The sequence below is a fragment of the Cupressus sempervirens genome, chromosome 9, assembly GCF_028749045.1.
Source record: "Cupressus sempervirens isolate cs-2001-9-10 chromosome 9, ASM2874904v1, whole genome shotgun sequence".
NCBI lineage: Eukaryota > Viridiplantae > Streptophyta > Pinopsida > Cupressales > Cupressaceae > Cupressus > Cupressus sempervirens.
Window position 1 is genome coordinate 245,498,622 of NC_143126.1, and position 17,285 is coordinate 245,515,906.

A 17,285-nucleotide genomic window follows, 5' to 3' on the forward strand; every position below is an offset into this window, starting at 1 on the left:
CACTCAACCTTATGTTGATGTTCAAAATGTTGAGGGAATAGAAGAGATTATAAAACCTTGTAGAATTTGTTTTAGCAGACAAAAATATTTGATTAATACTGATACTAACATTTTGAAATCAATGCTCAACAAGATTAGCAAGTGTACTTGTCAAAGAAAAGTTAATCATATGTGGAGATTATTTTTTGAAGAATTAAATATTATAGCTCAATGCCAATTATTTGTTGAAATGATGAGAAATTTTAAATATAGGCCTATCATGAAGATTCTTGGGCTAAGAACGATGGATGATTTGAATGAAAAAAATATTGTAAAGAATCTAATGAGTTTTTATGACAAAGTGGGTTCTAAATTATGCACCAAAGATAGTAATATCACAAGATGAGTAATTACATCAACAATAGTAAATAGCCAAATGAAGAAAGCTTGACTCAAGAAAGACAACAAAAATATTAAAAATTTGTAGAGATACTCTAAGGAGAGCCATGCTAAGGCATGATATATTGAAATATCAAAAAAAAATGTGTTATGGACATTTAGCGATAGACTACCATGAAAAGATAATGAAATTAGTGAAGCTCAGAAATCATTGATCCAAGATTTTTGGAAACATAACACACATGTTTCCCCTAATCAAAGAGATGTTGTAAGGAGGATTGGTAGCCAAAATCATTACCAACATGTCAAAAAAAAATTGGACTCAACTTAGACACACTTTTTTGCAAAATTTATTGGTATGTATCCTCAAATTCAAATAAGTCAAAGATTTTTAAAAATGGTTAAACCTTTTTATGTCAAGATAAATCACACATGCACAACGTGTTGTTGTAGGATACATATTGAATTTGCTAACCATTTTGATTTTTTAAGGCATATATGTGTGTTTTTGTATTCTAAGATCGTTTTGTAGGATTCTGACATGAATGAGCCACCATGATCTTCAAGGGAATTCGTTTCCAACATTTTATGTGAAATAGGGGATGACCAAAATTTTTACAAGACATCGTGTTTGGATGGTACATGATTATTTTGTGGTTCTTTGCAACTTTTATCAACTTGTCAACATAAGGAAATCACATTTGCAATTGGAAATAAAATAGTAGATTATGAAAAATTTAAGACAGTGACTTATGCTCTAAAAGATAGGAAATAGGGCAAAAGATGCAATTTAGCCATTGAAAAGATTCCAGTGTATGAGTTCATGAAGATTTTTTCGTGAAAAGATTATTTACAAGTATGAAAGGCATACATATAGAGCTTGATGGCTAGATTTGCAATTTGAGTTGTGCAAGGATATGTTTCCATTGGATGCCATTGTTTTCATTATAGACTTCATAGAGAACTACACACTACAACCACAAAATGAGGTGCAAGAAAAGTATTATACTTCTCAATAGGTTTTCATATTTGTTCACATAACATTCATGCATTCACCTACACGTATAGAGGATGTCAGGAAGATTTTGAGGGAGTACCATTTTTACATCAGTGATGATCGATCACATTCTGTAGAGTGTGTACAGGGTTTCTTTTAACTATTTTATGGAGATTTGGATAACAAGGGAATCACATATCATCAACACATTATTTATTCAGACAATTGTGCATCTCAATTCAAGAATAAAAAAATGTTCTATTGGTTGAGTTGGATACATAGGTTGTGTAGAATTCAATATATGTGGAATTTCATAGAGGCTAGTCATGAAATGGGAGAGCACAATGGTGCAAGCACATACATCAAAATAGGCTAATCTCATGAAGAACTAAAGTAGAAAGATGGAGCAATATTGATAGATGCAAAATCCATCTTCCAATGGTGTAATGCTACAATGGGTCTAGGTAAGGAAGGTGAGTCTATGGTTTGTAGTTTTTTTTGGTTGATGGATAATACTAACATTGCATCCTATCAAGATTGTTGGACACTAACACGATCTAGTGAGTTGCACTCTTTTAGAAGCTCTAATGTAGGTTCATGTAGTATCCACACATGAAAAATGCCATGCTATTGTCCATCACATATAGAGGAAAATTGGGATGACTATGAGTTGATTGAATGGGTGGACAAATGGGATATATGGGTTTTGGACCCAATTGACACTTATCATCCTAAACAAGCACTAGAAATGGTATAGATGGATTTGTCAATTGACTTTGGCCACTTGTCTGATCTAGTGCAACTTTGTAATATATATATTTATACATCTTTTTAATTTTAATATGTAACTTTATAACTTTTACCTAAGTATTTTGCGAATTAATGATCGTATTTTGTACATTTGTCACTACAAGCCATGTTTTTGTTGTTATTGCACCTAAAGACAATGAAGAAGGGCCAAATTATTATTTATGTCATTGTGTCCAAGCCAAAAAAAAAACTAGATAACTCCATTATATATGGTGAAGGTTTAGAGTACCATGTCGATGCAGTGGTTATAACCACCACATGTCTTAGATGATATTCTATGAAGAACCCTAACTTGTGGTTATTCAAGGATTGAGAAACAAAGAGGAAGATTCTTCATTATTCAAACCTTGTTGTCACATCAAATGTTCACTTGATAAAATATGGTGGAAAACCACATAATAAGATTCTTTGAAAAGTTTGCAAGTCAAACCATGAGGCAATACTTGAGACATTAAAATGTAGGGCAGATGTAGTTGGCTCATTAGGTTGAATTGGATCCAAATACAATGTTGCAACCTCTCCCCCAAGACTGTCCACATGACATGGTGGGTATTGTTATTATGTGTAAGTGATGAGATAAATTTAAATCATAGATTTTATGTTTTGATTTGTTTATAATCTAGATACATTATTTGAATTTTTATTAGATTGTTTAATAGGACCCATTTTCATATTAGTCATTTGAATAAGTGAAAGTTTAGAATTTTTTGTTTAGATCAAAACATAATGAAAGAACATGAAAATTTTTAGAATGTGAATGCTTTGTGATGTAAAGTCATGATTGTGTTCATGTAACTAGAAATTTCAAACTGGAAAAAGCAAGGATACAATGGGAGAAGTTTCCAATACTTATCAAGCAAGGGTTATCATACAAGTCAGAAAGCAAGGATATGTACAAATGGATAATTCTTAATGACAAGCCAAATTCAATTTTTGCATTCTATAATTTTAGTGGATTAATCTTATCTTAGATTTTTTACTATGCTAATTCTTCATTTGTAGGTCACCAAAGAAGATGGCTAATAAAGTCATCACACTAGTGGTAAAGGGTGAGAAACCAAAATCATCTACGAAATGGTATTATCAATTCACATCATCAATGTTTATTAGTGCTTTTTGTTCAAGTACCATTGTGTGTTAATCATCTTATGCCTAGGATTGTAGAGTATCACAATAATTAAAAAGTAAGAAGGAAAACAGGTCGTGATCTGATGATAATGGGGTAGTTATAGATATAGTTCTCTCTAAGGATAATGTTGTTTAGCTGATGTATAAGTTTAGAGAACCAAAAGACTATTTAGTTTTATTGAAAACAAATGGAACTTTTGATATTTTAGGATATAAAATTTTTATTGATGGATTTGAAAAGAATTAAAAGTATACAGACAATCAATTTACTCTTCCATAAAATGTTTCCTATGTTAACAACTTTTACTTTATTTTTTGATTTTGTTCCAACATTTAATGTAATTGTAATATTGCTTTGTAACTGAAGAAGGACAAAGAAAAAAGAGTAAACAAGTTGCATCTATGAATGCACTTAAAAATGGAAGTGGAAGAAAATCAAAGGGAGCTAAGGAAGTGAAAACTATAATAGATCGGGACAAAATAGGGATATCAATAGATAAAAGTGCAAGGAGTTTAGATGAAAAACCTTTGGTATGTAAACTCAAAAATACCATTTTTGGTTTTAAGCTAAACTTTAGCATGCATTTGACTTATTTATCCTAAAAATGTAGAATGCATGGAGATCACATGCATGCACTGATTAGTAGACTTTGGGAGTTGGGCTTCACTTCAAAAATATATGAAGAACATGCATGGGTATTGGAAACTTCTCAGATTGCTTAACATACCCATCACCTTTAAAAATAGTTTCTACAAAGACAATACAAGGCATTTCACAAGACATTGCAATGATCCTTCATAGCACTACGTTCCTAAGTGGTTCATGATGGAGGTTATAATGTTTTAGAATGTTAGGACTAGTTTCAAGTTGATATCAACCCATTTGTAAAGGCTTGAGACTCATTGGTGTTTCTATAAACCTTGAGTCCTTAAGACCTATAGGGCATTTATTATCTAGGGAAATGGGTAGAAATACATTAAATAAGGATAATTTAGGTCCTAGGGTCCCTAGGATAAACTATTCTTTTTAATAGGTTAATAAGTCCATTTAAATGAGTTGGAAAAGTTTCATCACTTAGCAATTTCAAAAATTCAAAAGTTACAAAGTTACAAATATGAATTTTCAAATTATAACAGTCATGGACATTTAGGGAGGAATTAGTTTCTTTATTGTTTTAAGAAAAATTAAACCATCCAACCAATTTGGATCAGTTGGGGTAGTTGATAGGAGTTTATTAAATGTTTCACAAATCCATTGTACAGGTAGAGAATCCATGGTAGGGACTACTACAACAAATTGAATAAATTTTTTTTGATTTCTTGCAAAGTTAAAGGGTTTTTTGGTATGATTCAAAGTTCTTATGGATTGGATTGCCTTGGAAAATTTTTTGATCATTCATATTTCATTTGACTGAATTCTTTCATGTTCTAAAAACCCTACTACAATCACTTTTAATCATTTTGGTATTGTTCAGTCTTTGAAAAATCTAATTTTAAGATAGTTTTGTGTAGATTTCACACTATGAATGTCATTCTATGAATGTAGCACTCCGATTCTCATAGAATGGCATCTTATTGACATACATAATATAAATTTAACATGTATAGTATCTTACTAAACTTAGAAATTCAAGTTTGATTAATTTATGTGGTGAACACCATAAAGAAGACTAAGAAACTAAATGAATTTGGAGGATAGGCTCAAGGCTAGAGAGTTTTGACCAAACAAGGGCACTATTTTATGATGGAATTTTTATAGAAATTTTTTATACAAGGTGTTCCAACCTTTATTTTTTGCAAGAAACTTTGGGACCTGTGACATTGAGGAAGCCATAAATTTAAGGGTTTCGAGGGCACAATTTGGGGCATTGGAACCTAGAAATCTCTTGGAGTCAAATTGAATTCATATTACTTTTATTTGAACCTATTTATGACAATATGAAAATATTTGGAGCATGCGAGTTAGAATGGTTATCACTGCATTTGTAAATGCATGACAATTAGGCTTTAAAAATCTAAGAAATAGTGAAAACAGTCATATTCCCCTTGATAGTTTTGAACCATTGGAAGTTACATTTCAAAAATTTGTCTACAAAAATGAAAAATTTGTTAAGCAATTCTTTAGCAATTATGCGCTTATGATAAGTTTTATTGCAAGAATGTTTGCAAATGGACTTTACTCACTCATAGGAACCTTATTAATGTTTTAAGCACCTAGATATACCTAGAAAACATAAAAATGACCATAAATCCACTTATTGGACCAATTGATACCCAAGGCATATAGTTTTAGCATGGGGTCTTGTGTCCATTAGAAGGTGGATGGGTCATAGGGAGAGCCTTATTACATCATGAAAAGAAAGAGGGTTAGTGATGCAGAGCTTGTAGCCAAAAGCACCAAATGCACTTCCAATTTCCAAACAATTCCTTAACTTTCCTTAAAGGTTGTAGACTTATCCAAAGGGCTTCTAAAAAAGGTATACTCCACCCTACAAGTGGACTACACTCTACATGTCTAGCCCTCAAACCTAGGGTTCTCAACTGACTTAGATCAATCACAACTTCTTAGGGACTCTCCTTGTCCAATAGGCCTTAAAAGGAAAACTCTCCCTTGATGGGTTTAGAACTCAACTTTCCTGATAGAAAAGGTTTCTATGGACCTAATCTCTCAACAACACCCAACTTTAAAGTTCTCAAATCCCCAACAATTGATTTGCATAATTATTACCAACATTTCTAATAGCTCTAATCCTAGCTTTCTTGGTCAAACTCTCAAAATTTACAAAGGGACACACTATATTTTCACCTCTTTAGACACTCTTTAACCACCTCTTATACATTCAAAAAGATCAAACTCTAACTCTATTCCAAGACCAACTAACACCCACTTTTAGTCACAAACCTAATTGGCTAGATAGGTTGGGTTACAAAGGAAGTATGAGTCAGAGGGTTCACAGACCTAACTCCACCCCTTGGAACTCTTCTTCACATCCAATTAATTTTCCTACACCCTTCACCTAGGTCAAATCAATTAGCTTGGAAGCTTGAACCTCCTTTCTTCTTCAAATCCAGACTAGACATATAACAATGTTCAGTCTAGGGCTTGTTGGTAAAAATAGGTAAGCTACACCTATAGTTCTAAATATTTCCTATCTTGAAGTACCCTCTCTTAAATTTCATTACCCAAAGTTGCATTGAAATTCCATAGTGGAATTGCAGGTTAGGAGGCCATCTTGAAGAAACCTTCAAATTTTGGGTAAATCTAACCAACCTCTACAAAAACTAATGTAACTTTGTTGTAGATAAGATAAAGACTTCAAACCAAATGAAATGGAATGCTAACTCAACCCTCTATCAAACCATACCAAAATTTCACTCCTATCAATAAATATAGGCAATACAAAATTGAAACAATAGAGAAAAAGGAAGAAATGGGTTTCTCCTCTTGTGGAAAGCTTAAATAGATGTCCTCCAATGGTAAAAACCACTTTTTGAATGGTTGGGAGGATTGTAAAACTCCCTTACAGTTTGAGAACTTATTTTGCAAATAAATTCGTTTAGCAACTTTTCTTGCATTTTTGTAATTTTTTGCTCTTTTGACAATTTTTGTCACAATTGCCAACCTATGCTTCTAAATCATGCCAAGTGACTGCTAAGGTTCCTAAAACCTCCCAGGGAACTAAAAATTCCTTATTCCCACCTAAAACAACCTACATTGACCAAAAAAAATGACCTTTGGTTCAAATGACATCTTGGCTTATAATGGCACCAAGGATTCATTTGACCTTACATGTGGTCTTGACTCTTCAAGATTACATCATTTAACCTATTTCTATGCAACTTTGTCTTGGTGCCCTACACCAGTTAGGTTCTCTACACCATGGTGAAGAGTTGGATCATGGTATATAGGCATGCATGCATGGAGATTATGTGCACATGTTGATTAGTTAAAATGGGAAAAATGAGGATTTTGTTGTTCTAGGCTTTTCCACTACTAGCAAGGGCTTGGGACAACTTAGTCTCAACACAAATAAGGAAAATAAACCATTGGTTGTACTCCCAACAACCCACAACTCAACTTGTAATTTTAGGCCTAGTAACCTATTAGGTCTCCTAAAACTAATTTTTACCAATAACTCTAAACCTCATCAAAGTACCAAGGGAATAAAATTCTGATTCAAGTACCCTTTTCCAAGCTCTAAAAGTTTTAGAGACCAAATCCACTTTAGCATATCCCAACCAACAATAATTACTCAGGCCTAATTAGCCACTTTAGGCTTGGTATTCAAGTCAAATGGTCAAGAATGGGTGCATGAAATCAAATCTCCACTTCCAAGCTATTATTCAAGCTCAAACAAGGGCCCTTTTTTTTACACCAAGTCCTCAAACTCTTTCCATCATTCTATCCACTCTAATATCTCCAAAAGAAGGTCAAATACATGTAGATATTTGACCTAGGGCTTCCTTCCAAAATTCACCAACTGGTTGTCCTACTCCAAAATTTCAAAAATTAGATAATATACAACCATAACTTGCTCCATACCAAAGAAGAGAGAAATCCACTTGTGGAATCTCAAGTTAGGAGCATTTTATTGTCCAAACTCTCAAACCAAGGGTTTCACAGACCAGCAAGGAAAAATTTTTGATAACTTTTTCCAAAAAAATGATAAATTCTTCAAACAAAGCCAAAACCTTCTAAATAGGTAACTCCAACTTTTCAATGTAGAAGATTCATCTCCCAATTAGTGGATTCCACACAATGGGTGAACAATTAGAGAAAAATGTTGGAACAATAGGAATATTGTTGATTCTTGAAAGCAAATACAACTGAAACCTATATATATCTCCCTCTTCAAATTATTAGAGCCTATATAGGCTATTTAAAAATGATTTAACCCATGTTTGTTCAGTTTTAGCCATTCAAAGTTGTATTTTAAAAAGTTGTGAAGAAAATTGAAAAAGTTTCTTAGCAACATTTTTGCAATTTTTCAATTTTTGCACTAAGACAAGTTTTGTTGCAAATATGTTTGAAAATGGAATAAAATACACACTAATAAAAAAGAACACTAATCAACACTAACACTAACCATTTTCAACACTACTCAATAGGAACACTAAAATATTGAACTCAATCATAACAATAGATAGATTATTATACTTGAACTCATGAAAAATGCTAGCTCACTATCCAAGTTGATAACATATAAGTATGGATATCTCATATGGTTGGGTAGATTTTTGAATCTTCTTTCTTTTTCACTTGGAATGAGGTTCTATTTCTCTCTACAACTCAAGATATACCCATTTTACTAATTATTGTCCCCATTTTATTCCATTACCTAGGGTTTCATCTATTCTCCATCAAATCTTGAGATTCCTCCATGGGAAATTAACGACCCCTGGTGGAATCTAAGTTAGGAAAAACATTTAATGTTCCTTTTTGTTAGGCTAAACCACGGACATAAATAAAAACTACATGCAAATATAACCAATAACAAAAATAATAGAACACACAGAAATGAACACAAGGCACCAATATTTAACGTGGTTCACCCAATCCCTGGGCTACGTCCACCAAACAGCAAGTCCAATCTTATTACAATCCAGTGATTACAACCTGATTACAATTCGTAATCCCTTACAGCTCAATACCGCCGCAAGAACCAATTTCATATCACCACACATAAAAAATACCCAACCCTAAGCCCTTTTTATACAAGTATTAAACCGCTTTAGGGTTATAACATGTCGGCCATATGTCGGCCATAATATGTTGGCTACCATGTTGGCCACTATTTATGAAGTATGTACAGTACTTTCCTGATCAGTCACCACAATCTAACAATCTCCCACTTCGGGACTGATCAGGCTCCACACTAAATAACAATCTCCCACTTGGAGACTGATCCTGTAGCAATACAACTACCGCATGGGGCTCCCACTGGATCAAACCACCCTGGACTCTACTGTTCTTTTATTCACATTTAGTCTAAAAGACCAACTGAAGCTGAAGAGGAGTTCAGCTTCTCCCTTGTGACAACCTTTGTCAACATATCTGCTGGATTTTCATCGGTATGTATCTTCTCCAGCTTTAACTGTCCATCCTCCAAAACTGACCGAATGAAATGGTACTGCAACTGTATGTGTTTGGTCTTAGAATGCAGAGCTAAATTCTTAGCAAGATGAATGGCACTCTGACTATCTGTGAACAAATAATTATCCTTCTAAGGATGTCCCAATTCTTCCAAGAAGAACTGAAGCCATATCATCTCTTTGGCTGCCTCTGTAGCAGCAACATACTCTGCCTCTGTAGTGGAGAAAGCATTAATCTTCTGTAGCCTAGAAACCCAGCTCACAGCTGCCCCACCAACAGTAAAGACATAACTGGTAGTACTCCGCCTGTTATCAATATCCCCAGCCAAATATGAGTCAACATAGCCCTGTAAATCAGTAGTAGAGCCCCCAAAGTGTAAACACTTATTGGATGTTCCTCTCAAATATCTGAGAATCCACTTGACAGCATTCCAATGCTCAAAACCTGGATGACTCATATACCTACTAACGACTCCCACTGCATGTGCAATATCTGGCCTAGTGCATACCATAGCATACATCAAACTTCCTACAGCTGAAGCATAGGGTACCTTGGACATCTTATCCTCCTCTTCCTGTGTCTTGGGACACATCTCCTTAGTCAATTTCAAATGACCAGGTAAAGGTGTGCTGACAGCTTTAGCATTCTCCATAGAGAAACGTTGCAACACCTTCTCAACATATAGTCAGCTTGAGATAGCATCAATGTTCTATTCTTCCTATCTCTGCAAATCTTCATACCAAGGATCTGTTTTACTGCCCCCAAATCCTTCATAGCAAATGCATGTGCTAACTGGCATTTTAGCCCCTTAATATGATGCATGTTAGACCCAGCTATAAGCATATCATCAACATATAGACATAAAATAATGTAGCTATCATCATCCAACCTCTTAAAATAAACACAGTAATCTGAATGACACCTGTTATATCCATGCTCATGCATAAAACTATCAAATTTCAGATACCATTGCCGAGGTGCTTGCTTTAGGCCATATAAACTTTTCTTCAATTTGCACACTAAGTTCTCCTTACCTTTGACCTCAAAACCCTGTGGCTGAGCCATATATATTTCTTCATCCAAATCACCATGAAGAAAGGTTTTTTTAACATCCATCTACTCTAAATGCAAATCTTCAGTAGCCACAAGACTTAAAACAGTACGAATAGAAGTCATTTTAACAACAAGAGAAAATATCTCATCAAAATCAATTCCCTTTTTCTATGCAAATCCTTTTACAACTAACCTGGCCTTAAATCTTTTCTTACATCCTTCCTCTTCTTTCAACATGTAAACCCATTTATTCTATAAAGCCTTTTTACCTGCAGGCAACTTGCACAAATCCCATGTCTTATTTTTCAGCAAAGAGTCCATTTCATCTTTCATTGCAGACTCCCACTGAATCTTAGTATCCACCTGCACAACTTCATCATAACTTTCAGGTTCACCAGCATCAGTAAGTAAAATAGAATACAAAGAGGGAGAAAACCTTTGTGGAGGTCTAATTGGCCTTGTTGACCGTCTAACATTCACTGGTGTGTGTGGTATTTGTTGTTGCAGTTGTTGCACATCATGAGGAATGGCTGGAACATCATCTTTTGGAGTATCATCCAGCACTACATAATCATCTTCTTTCTTCTCATGTTGCTGCAACAGATCTTTGTACAACACTTTTTCATTGAATATGACATCCCGACTTCTTATAATTTTATGATTTTCAAAATCCCAAAGCCTATAGCCAAATTCATTAATGCCATATCCAACAAAGACACATTTCTTTGATTTCGCTTCTAGCTTGGTTCTATTTTCAGAGTCTATATGAGCAAAAGCTTCACAACCGAAGGTCTTGAGAAAAGAATAACTCACCTTCTTACCAGTCCATGCTTCCTTTGGAATACCACAGCCCAAAGGAGTAGAGGGACCTTTATTAATCAAATATACTGCAGTATTGACAGCCTCCGCCCACATGTGTAAGGGCAACCCAGCATGCAACCTCATGCTCCTTGCGCGCTCCATTATAGTCTTGTTCATGCGTTCAGCCACTCCATTTTCCTGTGGAGTCCTTGGAATAGTTTTTTGTCTACGAATACCATTAGTGGAGCAATAATCTTCAAATTCATGACTGCAATACTCACCACCATTATCAGATCTGAGACATTTTAATTTCTTACCAGTCTCATTTTCAACCAAGCATTTCCATTTCTTAAAAGTTTGAAATACATCAGATTTCTGTCTAAGGAAATAAAACCATACTTTTCTAGTTGCGTCATCAATAAATGTAACATAATAATGAGAGCCACCAAGGGAAGATACCTGAGCCGGTCCCCATACATCTGTAAGCACAAGCTCTAATTTCTCCTTTTTGTTTTCCTTCCCTGTCTTTACAAAACTCACTCTCTTTTGTTTTCCATACACACAACTTTCACAGAAATCCATATTCACACATTTTAGACCTGGTAAAACTTTCCTTGAATGAAGTACTTTCATACCTTTCTCACTCATGTGCCCAAGTCTATTGTGCCACAGCGCTGTATCAGAATCTACAATAGCTATTTGTTCTCCCTGCTCAACTGCAGTAATTGTTCCTGAATATTAATTTTTCTCTGAAACAATCAAAGTAGAAGGAACAATATGACCTATACAAAGATATAAGGTGCCTACTTTCACACCTTTTGCTACTACAAGGGAACCTTTTGAAACCTTCCAATTTTTATCATTAAAAGTAATTACACAACCCTCATCACCGAGTTGCCCTGCTGAAATTAAATTCCTACTCAGCTTTGGAACATGTCTTACCTCATATAGTAGCCAATGATTCCCATTCTGCAACTTAATCTTAATTTTTCCCTTTCCAACAATCTGACAGGGTTCATTATCCCCCAAATAAACAAGCCCAAAATCCCCTTGGACATAATCAATGAAATAACCTCTATGAGGTGTAGCATGAAAAGAAGCACCAGAATCTAAAACCCATGAATCATCAACACTCTCTAAAGGCAGAGGCAAAGCATCCTCTTTGGATTTATTACATACCACATTTGCCTCTTTGTCTCCATCTGATTTATCTCCTTCATTTTTCTTTCGAGTCCAGCAATCTTTCTTTTTGTGCCCTGGTTTCCCACAGTACCAGCAATCATTTGGTCCTCTCGATTGAGACCTCCTCCCCTTTGAGTTTCCTCTTGATTTCCCACGATTTCCAGAGTTACTTCCTCTTTCAGTCGTTCTGCCCCTGCTTTGTGCATTTAAAGCACTTCCTGATGTAGATCCACCTGAGGATTTTCTACGAGTTTCCTCACTTAAAATAACACTGATCACATCATCATATTTTAGGGTACTTGATCCAGAAACAGAATTACTCACCGCCATTACTAAGCCATTCCAGCTTTCAGGCAAAGAACACAAAATCAAGAGAGCCCTAATTTCTTCATCAAAATTGATACCCACAGAAGATAATTGACTAGTTATAGTATTAAACTCATTTAAATGATCTGCAACAGATCCACCTTCTGCCATTTTCATATTAAATAAATGCTTCATGAGAAATACCTTATTTGAAGCGGAGGGCTTTTCATACAGTGTCGCTAGGGTTTTCATCAAATCTTCTGTCATCTTTGCTTTTGTAATATTAAATGCTACCGATGGTGCCAAGCATAACCGAATGCTTCCGAGTGCCTTTCTGTCCAAAAGATCCCATTCAGCCTCTGACATAGTTCCTTGATTCTTGGCTTTTCCTTCCAACGACTTCCATAAATCCTTTTGATATAAATAGTCTTCCATTTGCATCTTCCATAACTGGAAGTTCTTCCCATTAAACCTATCAACCCTCAGCTTACCATCATCTTCCATTGCTCCCACTCAACCGTGAGACTTTCTTGCAGAGGATAACTGAGAAACAACTAGGCTCTGATACCACTTGTTAGGATAAACCACTGACAGAAATAAAAACTACATGCAAATATAACCAATAACAAAAATAATAGAACACACAAAAATGAACACAAGGCACCAATATTTAACGTGGTTCACCCAATCCCTGGGCTACGTCCACCAAACAGCAAGTCCAATCTTATTACAATCCAGTGATTACAACCTGATTACAATTCGTAATCCCTTACAGCTCAATACCGCCGCAAGAACCAATTTCGTATCACCACACATAAAAAATACCCAATCCTAAGCCCTTTTTATACAAGTATTAAACCACTTTAGGGTTATAACATGTCGGCCATATGTCGGCCATAATATGTCGGCTACCATGTCAGCTACTTCCAAAAAAAAAATATGTACAGTACTTTCCTGATCAGTCACCACAATCTAACAATCTCCCACTTTGGGACTGATCAGGCTCCACACTAAACAACACTTTTGTGTTTAGATCAAAATAATGAGGCTAGAGAGAAAAACTTGATGCCCTAGGCATGCAAGATCCATGTGCATGCTAGAAATTCATAGCAACATCTTCCATAACTCACTACAGAGAAGGTTTTGAGGCTTGAAAATTGGTATGTGATCATCTTACATGATCCCCCCCATGCTATATTTTTTGGATTGAATTTTTTCTCAAGGGTTAGGGTACTTCCTTTGTTAATGAATGCATAATTACCTACATTCCTAAGTGAGCCTTAAAAAACATAGTTGTTGGATACTTCTCTTGGGATCCCAAGGCTTTAGTATGTTGTATAAAACCAAAAAGGGTATCCAAATCAGTGATTATTTTCTTTAGGTTGTGAGGAGATGTTTGTGATTTTCCTTGTGATTGGGGATTCTTGTAATTGGTTCAGTTGTGATAACCATATCATCTTATCAAGCACTTGTGATAGGTATTTTGGGGATGATTGGATTAACAATGACACTCATTTTTCCTTTACATTTAGTGAAGAGGATTCTAGGAACTTTGTCCATTCCCACTACACGTTCCATTGCATCAAAGTGGTATTAGATCCATGTCTCTTACTAAATAGGAAGAAATACCTTTAGGAAGGATCAATTTGAGGCTATAGACCTTGATCCATTTTTTATGATGTAAAAAGAGAAAAAATACATAAAATATTATCCTCTTACATAAAATGCTATCCTCTTGCATTTTTCTACTTATTTTTCCATAATATCAAGATTTCTTTAGTCTATCATCTACGTCACTTTCAACCAAATTGTTTCTAATGATGTCTTCTTGAGGTAGTTCCTTTTTATTTGGGAGATTGCAATTCTTGATTTCTTTTAGTGCATTTATAGCAACACTCTTAGGGTCATAGATTTTGTATGATGTAGAAGATAAGTTGCAATGTATCAGATATTTATGGATTTGGTCAATTGACTCCTCTCCAATTGTGAAATGCCTTATCTTAAAACATGTACACAAGAATGTCCCTTTACGCAATTTAGGGCCTAAATACTCCTTGTCCATCATGATCAATTGCCATTAAAAATCCATAATCTTCAACCTAAGTGGTATACATTTTGGTAGAATGTGTTTTGGTTGAGAGCATGCATGTACTCTCATGAGTAAGACATTTTGAAACAAAAAGGCACCCTCATAGTTTTGATATAACTTTGCATCACCTTTTCACCATGTTTGCTTTAATATCCTACCCAAAAGCTTAGGGAGCCTATCTAGTAGGGCACCTAACATCCTCATGAAAAAAAAGCTAAATTTATTAAAGTATGTATTATAAGAAGAATAAGGGAGTTCCATTCCCACACATGAGTCCATAGTTGTACTGGCATGTCTCCATCTAGGTCTAAAGTCTAATCAATCAAATCAACACTGAAGTAGGCCACATTTTTGGACAAGGTAAGATGCATTAACAATGAGTAGTGATGAAACTTAAACTTTCCAAACTCTCCTTTCTAAATAGAAACATTTTTTTCTTGTATCTTCTCAATAATTTACCTTATATAATAATATTTGATAATAGTGAATGGAACCTAAATATTCAAATCCATGAGGTAGGCTCCTCCATACACCATATCTGATCCATCACTTCCCAAATTCTTATGCAATCCATAGAATATGTTTTGCAATGGTTCTTAAGCTTATTAACTGGTAGCATTTCATCTACCTTCTTCGAAATCTCTCCTATCAATTTCAACTCATAAGGGATGTGGTGAATCATCACCTTACTAGTGTAGAATTTAACTTTCCTCTCAAACTTCTCCTAGAAGTCTTGAATATCAACCTCCACACTCATTTCCCCTCAAGTCCATAAGATTATATAAAGGATAAATGATTTAATTTTCATATAATGCTACCATCCTACTTATGGAATCACTTGGTAGTAGGGTTGTAAGCTGATATTTGGGGTTTTAGCAAATCAACATCCACATATACTTTAGGGAAAATAAGATTTGCTAGATTTCTTCTAAATAGATTCAAAGCTGGTGGCTTCTTTAATTCATTGATGTAAAATAACATAAAAATCTCATACCTATTTGTATTAGGGAAAATAGCATCTTTTTAGTAGACATAAGGATCATTGAAACTATGGTCATTTGTAGAGAAATCATTTGATGATCCTTGAAAAAGTTTAGCACAATATATTTATTTGGATTTCTATACCTTATTTTTATAGTCTTTGAAGTTGACACCTAGACACTTTCCACCTATTGTGACTGAGCCTTATTACCTCTTGCTTCTATCAGTTTCCTTTTATAACAAAAATTTGAAATTACCAAGAAAATTTCTACAAAAAATCTACAAATTCAAGTGCTATGCAACTCAATGACTCTTTTGGCTTTTGTTAACACACACTTTTTTATTATAGAGAATACCTTTATGTAAGAATGCACCCTATCAACTCCACTTATTCCATTTAATTATTGTATGCATGAGGATTCAAATTTAAAGTCAGGGTGTCATTTCATAAATTTGGTGATGTTAGGATCCAACTTAGCAATTCTTATTTTATGTAAAAAGCTTTAATTGGTCAAAACCCTTTTCCTTTATACATCTATGAAAATTCTATTTATTCACTTTTTAACTTTTAGGGTTACATCTTTATGCTCAACTAAATTTTCCTTGGATTGTAAGTTTGTGAGCTTAACTAGTGGAGATCTTGACTCTTACACCTGATTACCAATTTACCTTTTTTGTTACATTGTAACCCTCTTGAAATAGGCATTTTCTTATATGTTAACCTTAAGTCATGACTCCAATGAGCCTTAGAATTGACCCTATGATGTTATGCTAAACTCTCCATCAAACATCTCTGAAAGTGGACTTACACCTTCACACTTCCTCTTTTGATGTAACGTCATGATAATCCTCAAGTTACATTTGTGATCACACACTTTCCTTTAGGACATAAGTTCAAGAGACAAAAAATCTTAACATAAAATCCTTTAAAAACTTATGCTTAATGCGTTGGTCATGCCTTTGGATGAATTTTGAATATACCTTGTGCATTTATGATTCCCATTATAGCATATCATCGAACTCCTTGTGAAGAATTATAATATTATCCTATGAACATATGCTTGACCTTCCTAGTCTAAGATAGGGACAAAATTTGCATTTGACGAATAATCTTATGCATCTATGCTCAACACTTAAGACTTATGTTTGGGACATCTTTTAACCTCTACCATATCTTCTTATGATTTAAACCCTAGACATAAGATTGGAATACTTTTAAAGATCTTTTACCATACTATGCTCAACCTTTGATCATGAGATCAGGATGGAATATAGAATATTCTTACTTGGTTTATGAACTTCTACTAGGATACGAGACTTAGGAGATTTATAATCAAACCTTGGGTAATTTTTTTTGACAAAGTCTTCACATGTTTTAAAACATTTTCAAAATATCCTTGGGTTTACAAAAGATGATTTAGAAACTTACCCAACTTAGGGCATGGGTAAAAAACCTAATGTTTTTC